Raw genomic sequence first — 23,974 nt, 5'->3', positions numbered from 1 at the left:
CCCATGCCACCAGCCGGGCCGTTACTCTCACCGGGATTTTCAGGTAGAGTGGTCCTGCCCACACCTGCTCACACACCTGGTGCAGGGAGGTGTGCACGCTGACCTCAGGGCCACCCAGGGCAGGAGGCAGTTGTTATTCGGAATGAGAAGCCCCCAATAAGCCCTCAGACGTGCTTGTGGGACGGTTAAGTTTTCTCTCCTGGCCCCGCCCGCCATGGCTGCTGGGCCTTCATTGCCTCTCTGGAGGCTGAGCTCCACAGGATCTGTCTCCGTGGGACACGGGCGGGGGCGGGGCGGGGGAGATAATAAGTTTGGGGGCACTGGGGGTACATCCTGGGAAGGAGACGCAGGAAGTGCCTGAACAGCTGCTGGCTGCCCCAGGGCGCGCCTTTGTCTGGGTTCTGCTCGCTTCCTGGGTGCGAGGAGAACAATGGCCGTGTTGATTACGTTAGGAACGGGAGCGGGACCGAGTCCTTTCTTCTCCGCGGCCACATCTGCGCACGGGGCTCCGCTGTCTGTCTGCAAGGAGCGTCCCCGCGGCCAAACTCCGCGTCTGAAGAGACGGGGCTTCGGAACAGGGCCAGCGGCATGCACACGGCCAGGCGAGGGGCAGACAGCGGGGTGAGGGCCTGTGCTGGGGTGGGAGGGCTGGGGGGAGGTCAATGGGGGGAAAGGAGACACATGTAATACTTCAAACAATAAAGAATTAAAAAAAAAACAACACACACACAGGCCTGGGATCTGCCAACAGCACCCTCCCACTCCCCCCACCCGCTCCCCACCCCCACCCTAGCATCTGTGTGGATTCCCAGGGACTGGCTGTGGGTGAGAGTGAGGGTGAGGGTGAGGGTTAGAGTTTAGGGTTAGGGTTAGGGTTTAGGGCTAGGTTTTAGCATTAGGGTTTAGGGTTTAGTGTTAGGGTGAAGGTTAGGGTTAGGGTTTAGGATTAATATTTAGGGTTAGGATTAGAGTTCGGGTTAGGCTTTAGCGTTAGGGTTAGGTTTAGGTTTAGGGTTAGGTATTAGCTTTAGGGTTAGGGTTAGGGTTACAGTTCAGGTTTAGGATTAAGGTTAGGGTTTAGGGTTAGGGTTAGGGGTTAGGATTAGGGTTAGGAGTTAGGGTAGGGTTAGGGTTAGGGGTTAGGTTTAGGGTTAGGGTTAGGGTTAGGGTTAGTGTTAGGGGAATGGTCAGGGTTAGGGTTAGGAGTTAGGGCCAGGATTAGGGTTAGGAGTTAGGATTAGGGTTAGCGTTAGGGTTAGGGTTAAGGTTTACTTGTTACAGTGAAAACTGGAAGGGTGTGGTTTACAAGAGAAATTATAGCATAGAAACACCGTGGGGTTTTCTCCGTCCATGAAAATGAATTCAGTGAGTTTAGTATGAATCAGCATAGATAAATCTTTTTAACAGAAAGTTAACTTTAAAATGTAGTTTGAATAACATAGATGTGAATAATCATCCACAAATGTAGTCTGTCTGTATGTATATATGTTGTATGTGTAACAACCCCTTTCTGTATGGCTCAGACACACCTGCCGGATGAGCATCGTTGGTACAAACACAGTGATTTACTGTCTGAAACCTCTGGTGGGAAGGTTCAAACCCCCCCCCCCCCCAACAGCGGCTTCTGGGAGGAGGAACGGGAGCAGGAGAGCGTCCTCGGGGAGCGTCACTGGTGCGGACTCGCCGCGTGCAGCCCGCCCAGGGGCCCGCGCCGCAGACCGTCCGGCTGAGCTGCAGGGCTGCCGGGCTGAGGCCCCTCCTGGGGCAGCCCGCACCCCGAGACCGAGGGCAATGGCGGGACAGGAGGGGCATCTGGAATGCTCTCAACAATCAGGAAAGATTTTTTAGAAACGAGGATTGGGCAGAGCTGCGGAGGGTCGCCGTGTCCGCGGAGCTGACCGCATCCTGTTTTAGCTTGTCACACGCGTGTGCACCGGGGCCTCCCCAGGGGGCGGGGTCCGCGCTCTGCTTTCCTTCGTTCAGTTCAAGGTCAGTGCTGCTCCGGGAAGTTCCCCTTTCAGAACCTGGCTCTCCGCTCCCTGTGACCGAGTGGGTCCAGGCTCCCCGGTACTCATGTGTGTATTGTGTGTGTATGCATGTGCATGTGTGTATGTGTGTGTGCTCATGTGTAATTTACAGGCATGTGGCATATATTCACCTGCTCAGCCATCTTAACAGAACACGGGAGGCTGGGTCACTAGACAGATGCTTGTTTCTCACAGCTCTGCAGGCTGGAGGCCCAAGTTCACGGTCCCGGCTTCCCAGGGCTCCCCCCTCCCGACCTCTCCCCGCCTCTCCGCACATGTGCACGCGGGGTCAGAGCTCGGGCACTAATCCTAGTGGGTCGGGGCCCCACCTGTGACTTCATTTAGCCGTAATGACTTCCTCAGCGGCCCCACCTCCCCCTGCAGCCATGCCGGGTCAGGACGTCACGTAGGAACTTGGGAGGACACACACGTCCCGTCCACATCTCCGAAGACTAAGTCAAACGCAGAACCTCAAGCCTCGCGTTACTCCAGCCCCGGAGAGCCTGCAGGAGAGCAGGCAGGATGGAGGGCACTGGGACGCCCTTCCCAGGACCACGCCGGCAGCAGGTCCTCCGGAGTGACCTGCTCAGTGAGAGGACTTGCGGTACAGGGGAGTTAACTCCACACACATGCGCACACACACCTGCACACACATGTTCGCATTTCCATGCACATATGCCCCCCACACATGTGCACACAGGTGTAGACAGACCTGCACACACACATGTGCACACACACAAGCATGCACTCACACACACCCCTGCACATGCACATGCACTCACACGTGCACTGAAGTCACAGGAAGTGGTGGAGACAGAGGCCACGTGAAACGCAGGTGAAGTCTCCCCGCAGGTGTCTCCCGGTCCAGGCCGCAGCTGACAGGCGCGGGCGGGACCGCTGCTCTCCTGCCCCGGCAGGACCGGCCTCGTCCTTTGCGGGGGGGGGGGGGACCCCGAAGATGCCTGTTTCACCCCGCGTTCCCAGGCCCCGTCACCGCAGCGGATGAGAATGATGGTCTTACCGTTTATTTGGCGAAAACTAAGGAACCAGTGATAAACCGCTCAGCATGTGCCCCGTTGACTAATGAATATTAATTAACCTGTCAGGGGCTGGCGCGCCTTCCCCGCCCGCACGGGCTCCTGGGCACGCCGGGCCGGAAGGGCTGCCGCGCGGCTTTGGGGACAAACGTGTGTTCAGACGTCCCGACCGGAGTGTGACGGGCCCTGCGTGGCTCCCCAGTGAGCTCCCGGGACCCAGCCTGCTCCCGACCCCAGTGACCCTGGCATCTCCCAGGGCCTCGCAGCCCGCGGTCCAGCTCCCCAGCAGCAGGTTGGAGCGCGCTGCGGAAACGCGCCGCTGGCCTCGGACCCGGCCAGGGCAGCCTGGCGCCCGCGGTGCTGCCATATGGCGGGCCCTGCGCTTCCGTGGCGCCAGCATATGGGCCTGGGCTCTGCGCTGGGGCGGGGTGGGCTCCGGTCCATGGACGGGCCGGCTTTCCGGAGCTGGCTGGCGCGGCTCGAGCCTCCTTCGGAGCCAGTCACTGCCTGCATCTCCCCGGGGCGGCACGGCCTCAGCCCGCCAGCTTTCCGAAATGCACGCATGTTCACAGGACGCAGGCGAGACCTCCTACACACAAGGGGGCGCCTTGCTGGGAACGGTGGGCGGTGAGGGTCTCCTGTGAGCAGGCAGGTCCTGTTCATCTGAACGGATCTGGAATTAAGGAGAATGTGCGGAGATGTTGATAAAGTAATAACTTTCCTGCTATTGGGCAGGAAGACTCCCTCCCCCGCCAACTCCACCGCCGCTTCAAGGACCCAGTGGATTAAACAGACCCGGGACCCTGGCTTCCTCTCCGCCCCCTCCCTCCGACCCCACAAACACCTTCAGCTGGGATTCACTGCTCAGCCCAATCTCCCTCCCTCCCTCCCTCCCTCCCTCCCTCCCTCCCTCCCTCCCTTCCTCCCTCCCTCCCTCTCTCCCTCCTTCTTTCCCTCCCTCCCTTCTTTCCTCCCGCTCTCCCTCCCTCCCTTCCCTCCTTCCTTCTAACCAAAGGGAAAACCGAGGCCATAAGCATCTATGAATCAGGCCTGACCCTGTTGCTCACTCACCTGCCTCCAGGTGAGAGCAGTTCTTACTCTGCCGGGTTGTGAAGCCGTGACCCTCGCAGCTTGGGTTCAAGGTCCGGAGAAGGGGCCACGCACAAATGGATATCCTAGACAAGAATATGAATTTAGAAGGCATGGGGGAGCCAGGTGGAGACGTACTCTCTAGTGGAATGGCTCCCCGAATCTCCGGACCCATAGCTTCCTATTTACTAGAATATACATTTGCCCTTCAGCAAAGCAAACACGTATATCACAGGCAAGCGGTAAACAGTAAGAGATCATCAGGTTAGGGGATGGCCTTGAGCCACCATTGTCTCGACAGAACCATAGCTTTTAGCCCTAGCTAAAGCCCAAGGTCCAACATCCTTCTGTGTTCTCTGCTGCACTTTCACTGATAGTGTAGACAATGGGTAGCTTCCAGCACCGGGGAGTGATGTCTTCAAGTTTGAAAAGCATTACACCCGTGTCTAGACAGGGGAGAGAGGGAGAGGAGAGATACATGATAGAAGATAGATAGATGATGATAGATAGATAGATAGATAGATAGATAGATAGATAGATAGATAGATGATAGATAGATGATAGGAGATAGAGGATAGATAGATGATAGATAGATAGATAGATAGATAGATAGATAGATAGATAGATGATAGATGATAGATGATAGATAGGAGATAGATGATAGATAGGAGATAGATGATAGGTAGAAGATAGATGATAGATAGGAGATAGATGATAGATAGATGATAGATAGATAGATGATAGATAGATAGATGGGAGCGGATGGGGGATGCCGTCTGAGCGCCGTGCTCAGGTCCGCGTGACGGAGTGACAGGCACCTCAGGGCGCGGTGACCCCGCCTTTGGACGCTTTCCCGCCAGCGATGCTGCCACCGCGGACAGGCCTTTGCAGAGAGGCGGCCCCGGAGCACACAACCCGGACACTGCAGGCGGCATCGCCACCTGCTCCTGCCCCGCCCAGGGAGGGGGGGCAGGGTGTTCTGTCCGTGTCCCAGGCACAGACAGTGTGGCTCAGACACGGACACCTACTCTCCCGGCTCCAGGCAGCGGCCTGGGCTCCAGCTGTCGGGGGCTCCTCGGAGGCCGCGAGGGAGACGTCCTCGCCTCTCTCGGCTGCGGGATTCACGGCCTCCGTCCTCAGGTGTGTCCCTGTGCCCACACATCCCCTTTGGGTGAGGACAGGCTCCCATTGGGTTGGGGTCTGCCCCAGGGACCGCCTGGCGCCTCCACCAGCTCTGGAAAGACCGTTTCCAAATGAGGCCCGGGAGGCTCGGGGCTTCCCTCTTCTTGGGGGGTCCCTGGATCCCTAACAGGGGGCGCCAGGCTGCTGCCATGTGGGACCTGGAGGGGCACCGGCTGTCCCCAGCGCGCGGAAGGCCCGTGAGAGCCGCAGACCCAGCGCCGGCTCTGCACACGGCCAGGCGCTCCCCCTTAAAGGGCGTTTGCATTGACAGGGAACCTCTCCTCCGGAGACGCGCCCTCGCCCTGCCCGGGGAGACAGGACGCTGAGGAGAGAGCAGGACGTTCAACCACATAACACCCTGACCCAGCAGCCCTGCTTGCCCCAGGCATCCCGGCCGCGCCCCGCCCACAGCTCGCCTCCCAGCCTCTCCCCTGCTGGTGTTTGGCCCAAGTTCTGAGCGACCTTTCGACCTTTCAGGTCATTCCTGGGGGCGGGGCTGCTTCTCATGTTAACCTGGCTGGGGCCAGGCCCCTCGCAGACCCAGCCCAGACCCGGAGGGCGGGTGGCGGAACGCACCTGCTTCCTCCCAGCCACGCCCGCATGTCCTCCAGGAAGACCCGGCCTGAAGGCCGCACTGCAAGGACCGCTCCGGGGACAGCCAGGCGGATGGGCGCCCCCTCCCGGCCTTCACGGCCCCGCCCGCCCCGGTGGAGGTGCCCGGGCAGCCCCGGGGCAGGAGAGCCGCGGCTCCCAGGCCGGCGGGAGTGGCGTGCCCGTGACCTTGGCGGCGTGGTTCTTCCCGCCGTGGGTTCAGGAGAATCGGGTTCAGAGCAGGCTCGCCACAGTGTCAAGGGAATTGCAGATTTTGCAAATCACAGCACAGCCCCGTCCAAAAGCAATGATTGTAATTAAAGTGCCTTCAAACTCCATTTCCTGGCGGCAAATGGACTGTGACGGGTGTGTTTCTGGAGAACATCGCCCGCACCTTCCCCGGTGGAGCTCACGCGTAATGATGTTGTGTCCCAGCCGAGCAGAGCGGATCGGGCTGAGCACCACGGCTCCGGGGGAGCTGGCTGGGAGGGAGCAGACAGGACAGACACAGAGATAAAAGCCCTGACATGAAGGGCCCAGCAGAGGCGGGGGAGGTGGGAGGTGATGGAGGTGGGGGAGGTGGGAGGTGGAGGAGGTGATGGAGGTGGGGGAGGTGGTGAGGCCTGAACAGGAGCAAAGAGCCCTCTCCCTGTCTCCCTGGCTCCCTGTCTCTCTGTCTCCCTCCCTGTATCCCTGTCCCATCTCCCTGGCTCTCTGGCTCCCTCCCTGGCTCTCTGGCTCCCTCCCTGTCTCCTGTCTCCCTGTCTCCTTGTCTCCCTGTCTCCCTGGCTCCCTGTCTCCCTGTCTCCCTCCCTGTCTCTCTGGCTCCCTCCCTGTCTCCCCGTCTCCCTGTCTCCCTCCCTGTCTCCCCGTCTCCCTGTCTCCCTCGCTGTCTCCTGTCTCCCTGTCTCCCTGGCTCCCCGTCTCCCTGTCTCCCTCCCTGTCTCCCTGTCTCCCTGTCTCCCTGTCTCCCTGTCTCCCTGTCTCCCTCCCTGTCTCCTGTCTCCCTGGCTCCCTGTCTCCCTGGCTCCCCGTCTCCCTGTCTCCTGTCTCCCTGTCTCCCTGGCTCCCCGTCTCCCTGTCTCCCTCCCTGTCTCCCTGTCTCCCTGTCTCCCTGTCTCCCTGTCTCCCCGTCTCCCCGTCTCCCTCCCTGTCTCCCTGTCTCCCTCCCTGTCTCCCTGTCTCCCTCCCTGTCTCCCTGTCTCCCTGGCTCCCTGTCTCCCTGTCTCCCTCCCTGTCTCTCTGGCTCCCTCCCTGTCTCCCTGTCTCCCTGTCTCCCTGTCTCCCTGTCTCCCTCCCTGTCTCCCTGTCTCCCTGTCTCCCTGTCTCCCTGTCTCCCTGTCTCCCTCCCTGTCTCCCTGTCTCCCTCCTTGTCTCCCTGTCTCCCTGTCTCCCTCCCTGTCTCCTGTCTCCCTGTCTCCCTGTCTCCCTGTCTCCCTGTCTCCCCGTCTCCCTGTCTCCCTCCCTGTCTCCTGTCTCCCTGTCTCCCTGTCTCCCTGTCTCCCCGTCTCCCTGTCTCCCTCCCTGTCTCCTGTCTCCCTGTCTCCCTGTCTCCCTGGCTCCCCGTCTCCCTGTCTCCCTCCCTGTCTCCCTGTCTCCCTCTCTGTCTCCCTGTCTCCCTGGCTCCCTGGCTCCCTGTCTCCCTCCCTGTCTCTCTGGCTCCCTCCCTGGCTCCCTGCTCCCTGGCTCCCTCCCGGTCTGCCCTCTCTCCTGCTCCAGCTTCTGAGCCTCTGGAGTTGGACAGCACCGAGCAGTGCGGCCGAGAGTCTGCCAGGCCTGGACCCGGCTCCCAGAGGAGAGTGTCCGGAATGCGTGACGCTGCACAAATGCCCGGGCCTCGTCCCGGTTCCTGAAATGGAGACGTCAGGGCCGTGTCTGCGCGTCGGAGGAAATGCCACAAAGGCGAGGTGACGGTGCTGCATTCGGCCGAGCGCGTGTCCCTGGTGAACAGACTGTTCAAGAGACACCGTCCCCCGCCCACCCCCCCCCCCCCGTCTCTGCTCCTGGAGGGGCTTCCTGCCTGTGGCCTTGGTGACAGTGAGCACGGCCCCTCTGCTCTCACGGAGCTCCCTGAGCCAGACCCCGCCCAGGGCCCCGGGACTCCATGGAGCCACCACAGCCCTCGTGGCACAGGCTGGGCTCAGGTGTCCCACGCAGACACCCCTGTGTCCCACGCTCCCGCACCCTTTCCTTCCCGCCTGGTTTACACCCTTTTCCCGCGGGCCTTTGAGATGGGTGCAGACCTCCAGGCGGGCGCGGCTCCCCTGGCAATAAGCCCGTCATGATAAATAAAGTCCCCATCCCGAGTCGGATTGTGTGTTACTGACGGGCGGGGCGGGGCGGCCGGGGAGACGGGACAGGAGGCCTCATCCCCTGCTGCCACAGGGAGGTGAGGAGACCTTTCCGGGGCCTCGGCACCCGGGGATAAAGATGGGGCGCGCTGCTCCCGAGCAAACCCCACGTGGCGGGCACGATCTTGGGGCCACGCTGGGGCCATGGGGATCTCACCACTTGTCCCGTGCGTGGTGACCCGGTGGGGAGCCCTAACCTCAGAGCCTGAGACAGCGGAGCCACACCAGGACAACACAAGCTCAGCCACAGGCGGCGTTTCCGTCTCCCGGTGCAGGGAGGCCTGCGGGCCTGGCTACACGTGGATCCTCTAGGACAGTGATGGCGAACCTATGACACGCGTGTCAGCACTGACACGCGTAGCCATTTCTGATGACACGCGGCCGCATGCCGAGGATGAAACATTTGCTGCTCCTGTGGATGAAACATTTGCTGCTCCTGAGGATGAAACATTTGCGAAATAATGTTTTTTCCTCAAAGTGACACACCACCCGAGTTATGCTCAGTTTTTTGGCGAAGTTTGACACACCACGCTCAAAAGGTTGCCCATCACTGCCCTAGGAGCAGTCCCTCCGCCCCTCCCCCGCCCCGCAAGCCCGTTCCTCTTCCCACGGAGAATTCCGGTGCCGATCAAGGCGCCTGAAATGAGGGGAACACCAACTGGCCCCTGGGCCGTGCGCTCTGCACGTGCACAGCTAAGCCCTGTCGGCGCCAATTAGGGCGCCAATTGCTTGAGGAACATGGACGAGCCCTGAGCTCTGGGGGGAGGGGGGAGGGGGGTGGGGGGGCCGCAGCTGCTGCCCGAAGGCGTGGACGGCAGAGGCACAGCTTGCGTTTGGATCCCGCTCCCACCGCTGGGCACGGTGAACGGAGGCCTCCTGCCTTCAGGTTTAGTACGCACAGGGTGCGGCTCTTTAAATACGGGGCCCCCTTCGCATGGACTCTGGCCCCACCTAGGAACCCCCAGGAAGGGGTTGCTCTCTGCGCAGCTGCTGTCAACATGTCACTTTCAGGAAATTAAACCCAAGCGCCTCCTGCCGACATAAATGAACGTGCACTAATGGTGACATTCAGGGCCTCAGCCTGCGAGGAAATGAGGTGAGGGGAACGCTATTGGGAACATCTTTCCACAGACAGGACCCTACAGGCCACGAGGGACCGTGAGAGCGGAGCCGTGACTGTCCTGGAGGGCGGCGAGGTCACCGCGCTTGAGGATGGAAACACCCACAGGCCGCCTGCCAGTCCGCCTGCGGCTGCGGGAAGCTGAGCAACGCACACGCCAGTCTTACCCTGGGATCGATCGGCGCCGCCCCACGGAACTCCCTGCCATCCTGGAGTGTCCTCTCTCTGCCTCGTGTAATGGGGTAGCCACTCGTCCGACGCAGCTATGGGGCTCGTACAGTGGGGCGAGCGGGATGTAGAAGTTGGATCTTCATGCTCTGAAATGAATTAATTATTAAATTAATGAGTGAGTTTTAATGAGTTAACATTTAATGGTAGGCAGCCCCATGGGTCTGGTGACTGCGTGATAAGACAGGAAAACGTAACTGAATACCTCTGGGCAGGACGCCCAGTGACACTGAAAGAGCCTGCTCCCCTCCTCCCCCGCACTGCCCCCCCTTGGAGTCTCGCTTCCAAACTTTATTTTTCCTTGATGTCGCCTTTATAGATAGAACTAGAGGCCCAGTGCACGAATTCATGCACCAGTGGGGTCCCTCAGCCTGGCCTGTGGGATTGGGCCCAAACCGGCTCTCCCCCAAGGGGTCCTGGATTGAGAGGGTGCAAGCCAGGCCAAAGGACCCCACCAGTGCACGATCGGGGCCGGGGAGGGACGCAGGAGGTTGGCCAGCCGGGGAGGGACCGCGGGAGGGCTCCAGGGCGTGTCCAGCCCATCTTGCTCAGTCCCAATTGGCCAGACCTCAGCAGCAAGCTAACCTACCGGTCAGAGCACCTGCCTCCTGGTGGTCAGTGCACATCATAGCGAGCACTTGAGTGACCTTAGCATATCATTGGCATATTACGCTTTGATTGGTTGAACGGCCGACTGGACGACCAGACACTTAGCATATCAGGCTTTTATTATATAGGATTCTTTCGGGTTGCCCTTGGCTTCCGGAGACGTTGTTTACTTCCCTCCAATCGACACCGCGTGCCCAGGACCTAGGAAACTGTTTGCCTTCGACATCTGATCAACCGGACCGGAGCAGACTTCTCGGGGAGAAAGCAGGTGGGGAACTGGGGTTACGTGAGACAAGTCTTCTCAGTCAGTTCCGTGTTCTGTTTTCCTCCTGTTGCTTCCAAGTCCTCCTGGCATTGATCTCTCCCCGCAGGCGGAGGGAGGTAACGCCCTTGCTAGGAGCAACAATTGCGTCAAAGTGGCAACCGACAGCCTGGCGAGCAATCCGTCGTGTCTCTGCAATATCACTTCACTCACCTCTGACGGGGACGAGCCTGTGGGGAGAGCAGGTGACAGCCGTGTCAGCAGTCTGTTCTAACAGCTGGACCTGATGGACATCTCTAATGTGTCTGTTCTGGATGGTACGTGGGACGTTCTTGAGGGCAGGTGGACCTGCAGGCCGGTGGGCCTGCCTCAACAGAGAGAAACATTAGGATCAATGAATTATGTGCAGACTAGAGGCCCGGTGCATGGATTCGTGCACCAGTGGGGGTCCCTCGACCTGGCCTGCGCCCTCTCGCAATCCAGGATGCCTCGGGGGATGTCGGAGAGCCGGTTTTGGTCTGATCCCCGCAGGCCAGGCTGAGGGACCCCATTGGTGCACGAATCCATGCACTGGGCCTCTAGTATGCATGTACGATCTTTGGTTAATCTCTTCCCACCTTCTCCCCTCCCCCCTTCCCTCTGAGATTCATCAGTCTGTTCCATGTTCCCATGCCTGTGCGCTGAGCCTCTGCCCCATAATGGTCGGAGCGCGTCATAGCTACTGGTCCAGCAGTCGGATGGTCACTTAGGCTTTTATATAGATACTAGCAGCCCGTTTGCACGGAGATTCGTGCAATAGACCCTCATTCACCTGGCTGCCTGCACCAGTTTGCTGCCGGCACCGGGGACCCAGGCCTTGGCTGTGGCCACCGCCTTCTGCCTTCTTTCAGGGTCGGGGCTTGGCCCCGGGCGGTGGCCTTGGGCTCTGCTGCACCCCAGCGTCCCTGCTAAGGATCATAGGAGCCGACCCCCTGGTCGTTGCCTGCGATCCATGCAGGCTCCCCGCTGGTGCCCAAGGCCGGGAAAGTCTCTGCCCGAGGCTTTCCCGGCCTTGGGCTCTGCCGCACCCCAACGTCCCTGCGACGGTTTCCTGGTGGGCGTGGCTGGTGGGTGTAGCGAAGGTACGGTCAATTTGCATATTACTCTATTATTAGGTAGGATAGATGCCAATTCTGCTTTTGACCAGCCAAGGGCATCTCTCTCCTGGGAGGACTAAAGGGCTCTTCATTTCTTTTCTTTTCTTTCTTTTCTTTTTTCAGAGAGGAAGGGAGAGGGAGATAGAAACATCAATGATGAGAATCATGGATCAGCTGCCTCTGCACACCCCCTACTGGGGATGGAGTCTGCAACCCGGCATGTGCCCTTGACCGGACTCGAACCCAGGAACCCTCAGTCCGCAGGCCAAGGCTCTATCCACTGAGCCACCCTGGCCAGGGCAGGGCTCTGCGTGTCTGACTCACCAAACCCACGTCCACGGGCTGGAGCTTCTCCCAGGAGGGACTTAGGGAGCTGGGCATGCTGCCCGCGGTCGAAGCCACAGATCTGCTCTCCTGGCTGGGTGCCGGCATTCCTCTCGGGGCCGAGTGGTTTTCCTATCGATCCGCTCCTCTGGATACAGTTAATGATCCATTGCTGTACATGTCAGATCCTGTGCAAGGCCCCGGAGAAACACGGGTGAGCAACGCGGGCGAGCCGAGCAGGGACAGCTCCTGCCTCAGGGGCCCTGCCTCCATTAACCGTCGCGAGAGTGACAAGAGTGGAACACGAAACCGTGCCGGCCCGCCCGAGGCACCGTCCTCGTGCACTGCGACCCTCCGCGAGGTGTCTAGGGTCGTCTCAGCGGACGGAAGACCGTCGGATAACGTTGTATTCTCCGGTCCTGGGATGGGCCTAATTATTTCCACCTCCCAGTCCCCCATCCATATTTAATCCACGAGGAAGCCAAGGGCAGCTTTTAGTGCATTATTTATCACTCACTGAAAAAGGCTCCGTAATAAGATGTTGAATGCACCTTCTCATAAAATTTACGGGGAAGTTGCAAGGAGAAGCTAAGCACCACCAGCGGTTAGGTTTTATGAAGGATGGCGTTCCCTGCTCCCCTCTGCCCGTCCGTGTGTCTGAGCCATAAATCCACCCGCCCGGGAAGAAGTGTGTGGCTGTAGCTCGCATCTTCAGTGGCCAGCAGGCCATTGCCGAGAGCCACCTGGGCTGGGGGAACCACGGCATCTGAGCGGCCAGTTCTGGGCCGGCAGTCACCTGAGAGTGTCCTCTCCCGGGGTGGGGGTGGGTAGCCCCCGCTCATCCACACGCAAACTGCTGGGGAATGGTGAAGACGGCCCCGGGGCGCAAACCAGTGAGAGTCGCTAAATGTTCCCAGTTCTCTCTGTTAGGGGAAGAGGGAGATACCCATTGCAATTGTTGGCCAGTCAACTCATTAACAACTTCTGAAAAATTGGTAATGCCATACGATGTTCGATCATTAGCCAATTCTGCCTTTGACCGGCCTAGGCCACCTCTCTCCTGGGAGGACTATGGTACTGGTACTGCGGTAGCCAGAACATCATCAACATTCCTGAAAGCACCTCCTTCTCTTTTCATCGCCCACCACCCCACCACACACCCACCCACCCACGGGGAAACATGGCCCCAACCCCAAATATCATAGATTAGTTCTGCATTATTTTTATTAAATATATAGAGGCCCAGTGCACAACATTCATACACAGGTAGGGTCCCTAGGCCTGGCCGGTGATCAGGGCCGATCAGGGCCTTCCAGCTACTGGCTGGGGCCTTCCTTCATTCTACGCCACCCCCTGGTGATCAGCAAGCGATCGAACTCCTGGTCTCCCGGTCGAACTCCCGAGGGGACACTTTGCATATTAGCCTTTTATATATATATAGATTTTTATTGCTTTCAGAGAGGAAGGGAGAAGAAGAGAGAGAATTATTAAAGATGAGAGAGAATCATCAATCGACTATCTCTTGCACACCCCCTACTGGGGATCGAGCCCACAACCTGGGCATGTGCCCTGACTGGGAATCAAACTGGTGACCTCTTGGTTCCTGGGTTGAAGCTCAACTGCTGAGCCATGCCCATCCAGGCTACACTATTTTTTTTAACTCTCTGGGGGAACTTTTCAGGTTATTGAAAATAATGCTACGATGAACATTCTTATGTATGTCTTTTGGGGGAACCGACGTGTATCTATTTTGGGTATATGACTAGGAGTGGAATTGTTGGGACATACAGACAATTTCTGGTATTCATAGTACCCGTGTCCTGTAAAGTCACTGCACGTTCTAGATTAGCAAATCCTGAGCCATTGCTCCCAGGGGACACAGGGTTGGGTCCAGGTCACCCCTTGGGAAAACGTTTTCTACTGATCAGTATGTAACCTTGTCTTATGTGTGTGCTTCTGTGCTAAGTCACCTTTGCTGAATTTATACCATTGACTCACGAACATCAAACTCACTGCCCTCCACACCATAACCTATGCCTGAGGGAAGCTTATTTAACACACATTAATTTTTTCCATCACACACATCACAACCCTCTTACGCTTAGAGACACTAGGAAGCCTGTCAGCGCTGTGCTTGGGAGCAATTTTTAAATAAGAAACACCAACAAAAGGCACTGAAATGTGAAACATGTGGTACTACATAAGCCATAAAAAGGCCACTTTTTATGGGATGTCAGCTGAGACAAGATGACAGAGCATTTTAAGTCAGCTGAGAGAGGAATCATGAAATATGCATTTATGCTGACTTTTGTAGATATATGCATACTTTTATTGGTGCTCCTCCCCACGCCCCCCTTATAGATTGGCATTACTGTCTTTGGTCACAATATTTTAGCCTAAAAAATTGTTTTTAGTATACCTTGCATAGCATGGCTACTAATAAGAAATTCTCAGTTTTTGTGTGTCTGAAAATATCTTCATTTTTGACAGTTTTGTTATAGAATTCTTGGTTGTTGGTTGTCTGTTTTCCTAACACTTTGAATATGTCCTTCCAATGCCTTGTGTCCTCCATGGTTTAGGATGAGAAATCAGCTGTAATCTTACTGAGGATGACTTGGATGTGATGAAAAGCTTCTCTCTCTCTCTCTCTCTCTCTCTCTCTCTCTCTCTCATATTTCTAGATTACCTCTGTCTTCTGATAGTTTAGTTATGTGGTTCATTGTGAATCTCTTTGTGTTTATCCTACTTGGAGTTTCTATTGAGCTTGTTGGATGTGTAAATTAGTATTTTTCATCAAGTTTGGGAAGTTTTTGGCCATTATTTTTTAAAGTAGCTTTTCTGTTTCTTTCTCCATCTCTCCTTCTGGAAGTCTCATTATGTATATAATGACACATCTAATGCTGTCCCTTTATCTTTCCCTTCTGCTCCTCAGACTGAATAATCTCTATTGACCCATCTTCAAATTCACTATTTCTTTATTCTGCTTATTCAAACCTGCTGTTGAGACCCCCACACACACTCCTGCAGTAAATTTTTCATTTTAGTCATTATAATTATTTGCCTCCAGAATTTCTACTTGTTTCTTTTTTTCTCATTTCTATCTCTGTTGATATTCTCCATTTGGTTAAACTTTTAAAGACATTTCTCTGTTTCCTTTCATTCTTTCAACATATTTAGTTGATTTAAGTTGTTTTGTAGTAATTTTAATGTCTGGACTTCCTCAGGGATCGTTTCTATTAATTAATTAGCTAATTAAATCATGTTTTTTAATCGCACATGGGCAATACATTTCAACGTCACTTTATGCTTTGTATTGCTGTTATCATTGTTGAAACCCAGATGTTTTGGATACTATGAAATGGTTACACTATTAGAGTCCCGCCACCTCCCAGGGTTCCTTCTGCTGCTTGTCACAGGGCAGTGGTTGGCAAACTCATTAGTCAACAGAGCCAAATAACAACAGTACAATGATTGACATTTCTTTTGAGAGCCGAAAACTGCCTTCTGCGCATGGGCCACGAAGTTTCAATTGCACTGTACATGTGCACCCGCACGTGGTATTTTGTGGAAGAGCCACACTCAAGGGGCCAAAGAGCCGCATGTGGCTCATGAGCCGCAGTTTGCTGACCACTGTCACAGGGGGACCGTGGAACCTCAGTTCTCGAAGTTAATTCGTTCCGGGAGGCTGTTTGAGAAGCGATTTGTGCAAAAACTGAATCATTTTCCCCCCTTAGAAATAATGTCAATTGAATTAATCCATTCCCGACCCTCCGATGACTCCCTGTTCTCACCTTTCTCATGCCCGGTGCATGGCTGAGGGACTGTTTAATCTGTGAGTAAACTCTTCTTTTCTAAAATTTGTCACACCACCTGCTTTAGCCTCGTCCGGGGTGTCTCTCAGGTCTTTGCTGGCTCGCATGGCACTGCCTCCCACGTGCTGTCGGCAGCTCCTGCTTTTCCTGTATCCGAATCCGCAGCCGCTTCCCACGCCTCCCATCGCTGTGACCGCCGCTCCTCTCCCACCCTGAGGGGCACGCCCGGCGGCTCTCTGTGTTAAGATTGTGGCTTCATCCGTTTTTCCAGCAACAAGGCCCTCTCTCCTCTGGCTGTCGCCTGGGGACGCTCTTCGTCCCGCGGAGGTAACGGCGCAGAAGGGCTGTCAGGTCCACGACGGAATTTGGTTCCGTAGCCGAGACGTATTTCCTGTGAACAGCGTGGCTGGGAAGCGAATTGTTCAGGACGGGGGCGTCTGAGAAACGGTTTGACTGCGGCCGTGCCTGTGCGGCGGCCTTTCTGAGCGTCTAAAGGTCCGTGCTCTTTGTCACGGGTCCCAGAGCGGCCTCTTCCCACCAGCTCCGGGACCGGCGGCCGGTCGGAGAGAGATGTCTCACCTGCCCGGAATCAGAGCTCCCCGGTCTCTGCCGATCGGCTGGGCTCTGCCAGAGGGCATCGGGCACGTGCTGAGCAGGAGGCCAAGCGACCTGCCCACGGCTTTAGCCGTCCTCCCTGCTCGGGCAGAGCCTGCGGGTCCGGCCTGGGGCCTCTCCGGTCCTTTCCCAGCGGAAGCCGCCCGGGCCTGGAGGAGGCCTTACATGGACAGGAGCTGGTGTCGCTTTGCAAAGCTCTTCGCCCCCCAAAGTAGCTCATTCCCCAGCCTTCCTCCCAAGATGTTAGTCAATTTTTTTTTTTTTTGCCCCAATTGCTATTCATGATCTCAGGCCTCAGCAGTGAACACACTGTCCTCAGGAGCCTGCCCCATGTTGGGGCTCATGTACGTTCATGTATGTTCTGACTGGCCCACACCCATCTTCCCCCATGCGTTAAACATTGAAATATTCCCTTCCCTTCTTTTTAAAAAAATATATTTTATTGATTTTTTACAGAGAGGAAGGGAGAGAGAGAGAGTTAGAAACATCGATGAGAGAGAAACATCAATCAGCTGCCTCCTGCACACCCCCTACTGGGGATGTGCCTGCAACCAAGGTCCATGCCCTTGACCGGAATCGAACCTGGGACCCTTGAGTCTGCAGGCCGACGCTCTACCCACTGAGCCACACCGGCTATTCCCTCCCCTTCTCGACCAACATACCACTCTAAGGCAGTGCACACTCCGTACATTTTTGATGGGAAAAAACAAACAAAACGAGAACCTGCTCCTGACTCGTCCGGTTCTCCCTGGAGGCGTGCCTCCGCAGGGCGGACAATGCTATTCTCTCCTGATGGAAAGAGACGCATTCAAAGCGCTGGGAACCTCTGGCCACTCCGATGACCATTCCGTGCGATGACCCGCTCTCCCTGCCCTTTTCTATCGCCATCTCGAGTCCCAAAAGACAGACTTCTTCCAAGTGCAAGTTCAATTTCAATGACTGTGTCTACAGTCCTATTCAACACACCCTCCGGCGGCACACTTAACTCGAAAGCCTGCTTAATTGCAAGCAAGTGGCAGAATAATCTTGGGAAACAATGTAGCAAACATAATGAATGGAAGTAATCTCACGTGTGTTAATAACCACTTAGGTAAGATTAACACCCGGGAAAAGACGGCGGGGAGAGGGAGGGAGAGGCGTGGGCCTGCACTGGCAGGCTTGGCAGGAAACCCGTCCGCCCGTCCACTTGTCTAGCTTTTTCCTGCTTAATTACATAATAAAATGATTACCTGATACATCATCACGGGGACTGAATAACTGGCAGTGAGCTTATCATCTTAGCACTTTGAATTCAACGCGTGAAACCAGGATCTGAAAACTGAGGCGGAAAACCAAAATTCAGAAAACGATGCTTTTCACAGGAACCAGGGAAACCACAGATTCATTCATTCATTCATTCATTCATTCATTCAGACATTCATTCACCAACAATTCAAGACGCTGATCGCACCTGGACTTCATGGCCTTATCAGGCCCTCCCCCAAAGCCACGGGACCCGGGATTTGTCTGCAAGGTGATCATACGAAGAGTCCAGGCGAGCTCTCCTCGCCTCTGACCACTCCGTGAGGCAGCTGCTGTCATCTCCATCTCAGCGTGACGCAAGCCCAGGCTGCCCTGGCCGGTGTTGCTCAGTGGCTTGAGCGTCGGCCTGTGGACAGAAGGGTCCTGGGTTTGATTCCGGTCAGGGGCACGGACCTTGGTTGCAGGCCCCTCCCCGGTCTGGGCCCTGGTCAGGGCGCATGCAGGAGGCAACCCATCGATATGTTTCTCTCTGTCCTTCTCTCTCTCTCCCACTCTCTCTGAAAATCAATGGAAAAATATGCTCGGGTGAGGATTTAAATGAATGAATGAATGAATGAAAGCCCAGACTCAGCACAGTGGACGCGCTAAGTATCTCATTAAGCCTGGCGCCTCCCTCATTCCTCTGCAGCACAGACGCCCCTGGGCCAGGTGGGGGGAAGCGGAAGAGAGGAATGCTTTGACTGATCAGGTGTGATAAGAAGACAGACAGGGAGGCAAGTCAGAGGGGAGGAGGGGAGGAGAGGGGAGGGGAGGGAAGGGGAGGGGAGGGGAGGGGAGGGGAGGGGAGGGGAGGGGAGGGGAGGGGAGGGGAAGGAGAGGGGAGAGGAGGGGAGGGGAGGAGAGGGGAGGGGAGGGAAGGGGAGGGGGAGGAGAAGGGAGAGGAGGGGCGTGCCATGCAGGGCCCCCGGGGAGCCCAGGGGGGGCGGGAGGCAGAAGGAGCCCAGCAGGGGCGGGCCCTCACGGAGATGGCACAGGAAGGAGTGGGGGCCTGGTTGTGGTCTGAGCCGCGTGGGTGGCACGGTGTGGGTGATGTGGTGGGTGGCGTCGGTCTGCGTGGCGGGCTGGCCCGTTGGCACCGTGATGATGCGATGACGTGATAATGCAATGACGTGATGATGCGATGACATGTGACGTGTGGCGTGATGACGCCTCGGGAGGCGTCAGCGGCCCAGCGTCTCCTGTGATGTGATGACGTGTCACGTGATGACGTGTGACGTGATGACGTGGCGATGAAGCGGGCTCTGCTTCAGCTCCCAAATGTCCCCTGGCTCCCGGGTCCCCATCGCACCGCCAGCGCTGAGCTCCTGAGCGACGCCTTGTGCCGAAGATCCCGCCACCGGACACGTTCCCGAGGCCTCCTCGCGGGCTGTGCTGGGGGGAGGGGTGGGGGAGGGGGTGGGGGGTGGGGGAGGGGGGCGGGGATGAGGGGGCGCAGACAGGCAGCAGACAGGGCTGCCGGCGGGCAGGGCTCGGGACCGGGCTCAGGGGACCGGGGAGCCGTCCCCACGCATGGTGGGGCCTCGGGTGGCAGCGGGGCCGTGCCGGTCCCGTGGGGCTGAGACGGGAGTGTCGAGGTGCCGTGGGTGTCTCCTCCCTGGAGACTCACCGCCTGTTCCTGTCCCCACGCTTTCCATCTCCCCGGGGAGGGGGGCAGCCGGGACCTCACTGCCGTCCAATGCCTGAGGCCAGAACTGAACCCCCAGAGGGGCCGAGGGCGGGCTCCTCGGGGCTCGTGGGGAGATGGAGTCCGCTCCCGTTCATCGTGGATGGATTGCGACGCGCGTCTGGGGAGAACGGGAGACGCTGGGCCGCTGACGCCTCCCGAGGCCCGGCCCAGCCGGGGCCTCTGAAAGCCGTCTCCCCTCGGCCCGGCCGGCAACAGGTAGCCCTCTGCCCAGCAGCGCTCAGGCGTGGGGGTGTGTCTGCTCCGGAAGGGCCCTCGGGGAGCTCAGATGCTGGAGACCCTCCTGCTCCCCCTGCACCTCCTCCTGGCGGTGGGAAGCCGGGGGAGGGGGACAGGAAGCACACGGCCTGGTCCTGACAGAGCTCCTGGAACCTGGCATTCCTGAAGACGAGCGCCCTTTGTGTGCTGATGGGTCCAGCCTGGCGGGCCCTGGACATGGCCTCGGGGTGGGGTGGGGCCTGGTGGCCAGAACCACCACCCAAGTGACTGACCAGAGGGGAGAGCCCCCGGCCCAGCCCGGGGCGAGGGGCTGCAGAGCGCGGGGGCTCAGTGACCGACGGTCAGCACGTGAGTCGGCCTCGTCTACCTCATGCCTGACCCTCACCCTCATGGCCTCCCGGACAGGGTCCGAGTGCGGCCTCGCGTCGTCACGGGGACATAATACAGCACCCCGAGGCCCCGCACCGCGTGAGGAGGAGACCGAGCACCGCCTGGCGGCCCGGGAGCCCAGGCGACGGAGGCGGCGGACAGAGCCATGACGAACAGCTAAGGAGAGGCCGGGACACCGCCAGCGGCTCCTGGGAAACAGCCACCTAACCGAACCGGGTTTGGTTTTTATTCGACAGCCGAGTAGGTGACGGGAGGTGGTAGGGCGTCACTGTTAGGACCGACGTGGTGCCTAAAGCAGGGCTCACAGACGAGGGCCACAGGCCAAACCCGCCCACAGCCTGTGTTTGTAAATAAAGTTTTATTGGAACACGGCCACGCCCATCCCTTTGTGCATCGGCCACCTGGTTTCCCACGGTCACAGCAGGCCGAGCAGCTGGGAGGACGCGTGGCCCTCGGAGTCTACAGCGTTCGCCGCCCGGGCGTTGCGGCAAAGGTAACCGCCACGCACAGGATGCAGTGCGTCCGGCTTTACCTTAAACCGTAACCGAAACGGCTCAGATGTCCAACATGAACGTACTTTTCAGAATATGTTTTTTGACCAGAGTATAATTAAGTTGGGAGCCCCAACAAAATAATCACTGGAAAATGTCCTCAGCGTTCAAGCACCATGTTTCTCAGCTAAGGAGGTTTCAAGAACCTTTCACGGTGAACACCAGGGCATCGTGGGGGCTGAGCGAGTGAAAATAGGACACACCGACACCCGGGGATCCAGCCGAAGTAGCGGCTGCAGGGAAATGTTTAGCCTTAAATGAAGACAGAAGTAACGCGTGTTAAAAACCAGTTACCTAAACATCAATATCAAGCAGCCAAAAATTAAGGAAATAAAAAATAATAATAATAAAAGTAAAGAAATGTATGCTACACATACACACACACACACACAGAAAATTAACGAGGACAAAAATTGGCTACTGGAAATGACTAATAAAATAAAGGAATCCCTAGGAAGAGAGAAAGCACAAACTACCACTATCAGATTGAAATGAAGAGATCATAACGACCATCTTACAGAAAACACCAGAAATGAGGCAAGTATTTTGAGCAACTATATGCCGATACGTTAGGAAATGTGAATGAAATGAATGCATTCTTTTTAACAGCGGAATTTCCTGAATTTGATACAAGAAGGAGAAGAAAACCTGACTCGATCTGGATCTGATAAAGTAACGGAATCGGCAGTTCCCAGCTTCCCACGGGGAGAACTCCAGTCCCAGATGGCTGTGCTGGCAATGCTTCCGAGCGAGCGGCGAAGAGAGAAACGGCTCCGAGGCCGTCGTAGTGTGCAAACTTCACCGGGAAAACAGAGCGCACCGTCCAAGTCACGTGATGAGATCTGCGTAACTTAGATCGTGAAACCGTACGGGGACTACATGAGACAGGAGAATGGCAGGACGAGGTTGCTATTTCCAACCACTAAGAATAAGCGGCTACGAACAGTTACTAAGGAGATAAAGTCGATGTGCGCGTATATACGATCACAGCAATGTTGGATACCGCGCAACGAGGCACACAGCTGTGTCCCAGAGAGGATGAGCACAAAGAAGGTGACCTGGGATGTTCCCAGCATCCTACCTGGAGGCCATTTCCAGTTCTCAACACAGGGAGGGCCAACCCGAAAACACAGCAGCCACACTTTCCTTTTTTTAAAATCGATTATATCCTACCTAATGATAGACAAATATGCAAATTGACCCTACCTTCGCTATGCCCATGATTGGCCAGGAGGCGCGGGGGGGCGGGACTCGGGGGGGCCGGGGTAGTTGATTGGGCCGGTGGGACGCTGAGCTGCGTCGCCAGCAGCGGCACGAACTCAGCGTCTGCGCCATGGCTGTGCTGCGGCACAGAAGGGGCTTCTGGGGCAGCAAGCTGACGTCCCGCCGCATGGACCATCAAAAGCGTGGGAGCTGGGTGCCTGTCCACTCAGGCACCAGGCCTTTCAGAAGCCTCCGGCGCCTGGTGCACCAGCGGACAGGCACCCAGCTCCCCGTGATCGAAAGGGAAAGCATGTAGGGGACCCTACACGTGCATGATTCAATCATGCACTGGGCCTCTAGTCCTATATAATAAAAGCCTAATATGCAAATTGACCGACCAGCGGAACGACCAGTCGCTATGACACGCCCTGACCACCAGGGGGCAGACACTCAACACAGGAGCTGCCCCCAGCCTGCAAGCCCCAGGCCAGCCAAGGTGGGTGCCAGTGGGGACCCCCAATTGCCCCACTGGTTACCCCAAAGATTGGCCCTGATCGCTGGCCAGGCCTAGGAACCCTACCCATGCATGAATTTTTGTGCACCAGGCCTCTAATATATATATACTAGAGGCTCGATGCACGAAATTTATGCAAGGGGCTCGGCCCTTGCAGCCCCGGCTGCCTCAGCCCTCCCCACGCGGCCCCACTCCCCACGCCCAACCCACTGGTCATTCCGGAAGGTTGTTCCGGAAGATAGTTCTGGAAGGTCGTTCTGCCATCGGTCTAATTAGCATATTAGCTCTTTATTATATAGGATATTTAATCCTCACCCAAGGATATTTTTCCATTGATTTTAGAGAGAGTAGAAAAGAGAGGGAAAGACAGAGAGAAATATCAATGTAAGAGAAACACATCGATTGGTGGCTCCTAACCAGGGCCTGGGCCAGGGAGGAGCCTGCAACCAAGGTATGTGTCCTTGACTGGAATCAAACCGGGGACCCTTTAGTCCACAGACCAACACTCTAGCCACTGAGCCAAACTGGCTAGGGCTTTTTAAAATATTTGTAAAATATATTTTTATTGATTTCAGAGTGAAAGGGAGCGGGAAAGAGAGATAGAAACATCAGTGATGAGAGAGAATCATTGATCGGCTGCCTCCTGCACGCCCCACACTGGGGATCAAGCCCAAAACTTGGGCATGTGCCCTGACCGGGAACCAAAATGGTGACCTCTTGGTTCCTGGGTCAACGCTCAACCCCTGAGCCACGCCCGGCTGGGCAGGCTCACTTTCTCGAGGAGGAAGAGGATGGGGCTCCCAGGATCCGGGACAGCTGGGATTAGTGGGCGGACTCCAGCGAGGGGTCCCTGCACAGAGACAGAGGTCTCCAGAGGGTCCCCTAAATGTTTGCCGGAATGCACGTTGGCACATGTGGAGGGGAACCCCACGAGGCTGGAAACAGTCGGTTTCCTCCGACCAGAGGGGAGATCGTAACAGACAGGGCGCCAGGTAACGCTCCGAGGGGGGTCTCACACCCAGCACGGTCAGCCTCGGGCTGCGCACCGCTCCAGGCCAGGCAAAGGCCTGCGCCTCCGTGACAGAGACGATGAGATCCGAGACGGACACCCAACTGCCCATATGTGCTGCAGAGGCTCGGGAGTAAAGGAGACACGAGAGAGACACGAAGGATCGGATGGTAAAAGGGCTTTTTACGATCTGGATCCCCAGCGATGGAACATACCTAGTGAACACGAAAGATACACTGGGTGGGTGAGTAACATTAGACACTGCAGTCCGCCCAACATGCCTGGACACGGGGACTCCGCCCAACATGCCAGGACACGGGGACTCCGCCCAACATGCCAGGACACAGGGACTCCGCCCAACATGCCTGGACACGGGGACTCTGCCCAATATGCCTGGACATGGGGACTCCACCCAACATGCCTGGACACAGGACTCCATCCAACATGCCTGGACATGGGGACTCTATGGGGGTTTGAATATTTAAATACGACATTATTGAAAATACACACAGGGAGTTAAATGTAAGCGCATGATGATGAGGTGACGGGGAGTGTGAAGCATGTACGCTCAATGTCGCATGCGGATCCCTGAGGCACAGAAGCCGCCTGCCTGCTGGGGCGCCTGCTTGCCCGGGTCCCCGGCTCCCTCCGCAGGTCCGAGGGGACGAGGTGTGGAGCCGCCGGCTCTGACTTCACATCCGCCTGGTGGGCAGCGCCGT

At 56.9% G+C, this 23,974-nt stretch overlaps 1 long non-coding RNA gene across 4 annotated transcripts in view; it reads right to left on the bottom strand.

The window, feature by feature from the left end:
- Positions 1 to 3,093: 3,093 nt before the first annotated feature.
- LOC307103763 overlaps positions 3,094 to 23,974 on the bottom strand; it is a 33,714-nt gene continuing 12,833 nt past the window's right edge. The window contains exons 2-9 of one of the 4 annotated variants that reach the window (XR_013813834.1): positions 19,292 to 19,469; positions 17,834 to 18,031; positions 17,613 to 17,701; positions 12,753 to 12,879; positions 11,957 to 12,144; positions 9,565 to 10,726; positions 4,136 to 4,239; positions 3,094 to 3,737 (exon numbers count right to left, since the gene is read on the bottom strand). This is a non-coding gene — a long non-coding RNA (uncharacterized lncRNA). Of the gene's footprint in view, positions 3,738 to 4,135; positions 4,240 to 8,026; positions 8,714 to 9,564; positions 10,727 to 11,956; positions 12,145 to 12,752; positions 12,880 to 17,612; positions 17,702 to 17,833; positions 18,032 to 19,291; positions 19,470 to 23,974 lie in introns of those variants that run through there. The other 3 variants (XR_013813835.1, XR_013813836.1, XR_013813837.1) reach the window with 3 other exon arrangements.

The sequence above is a fragment of the Cnephaeus nilssonii genome, assembly GCF_951640355.1.
Source record: "Cnephaeus nilssonii genome assembly, chromosome: 7".
NCBI classification, from domain to species: Eukaryota; Metazoa; Chordata; class Mammalia; order Chiroptera; family Vespertilionidae; genus Cnephaeus; species Cnephaeus nilssonii.
This window is presented reverse-complemented; position numbering and strand designations above follow the sequence as displayed.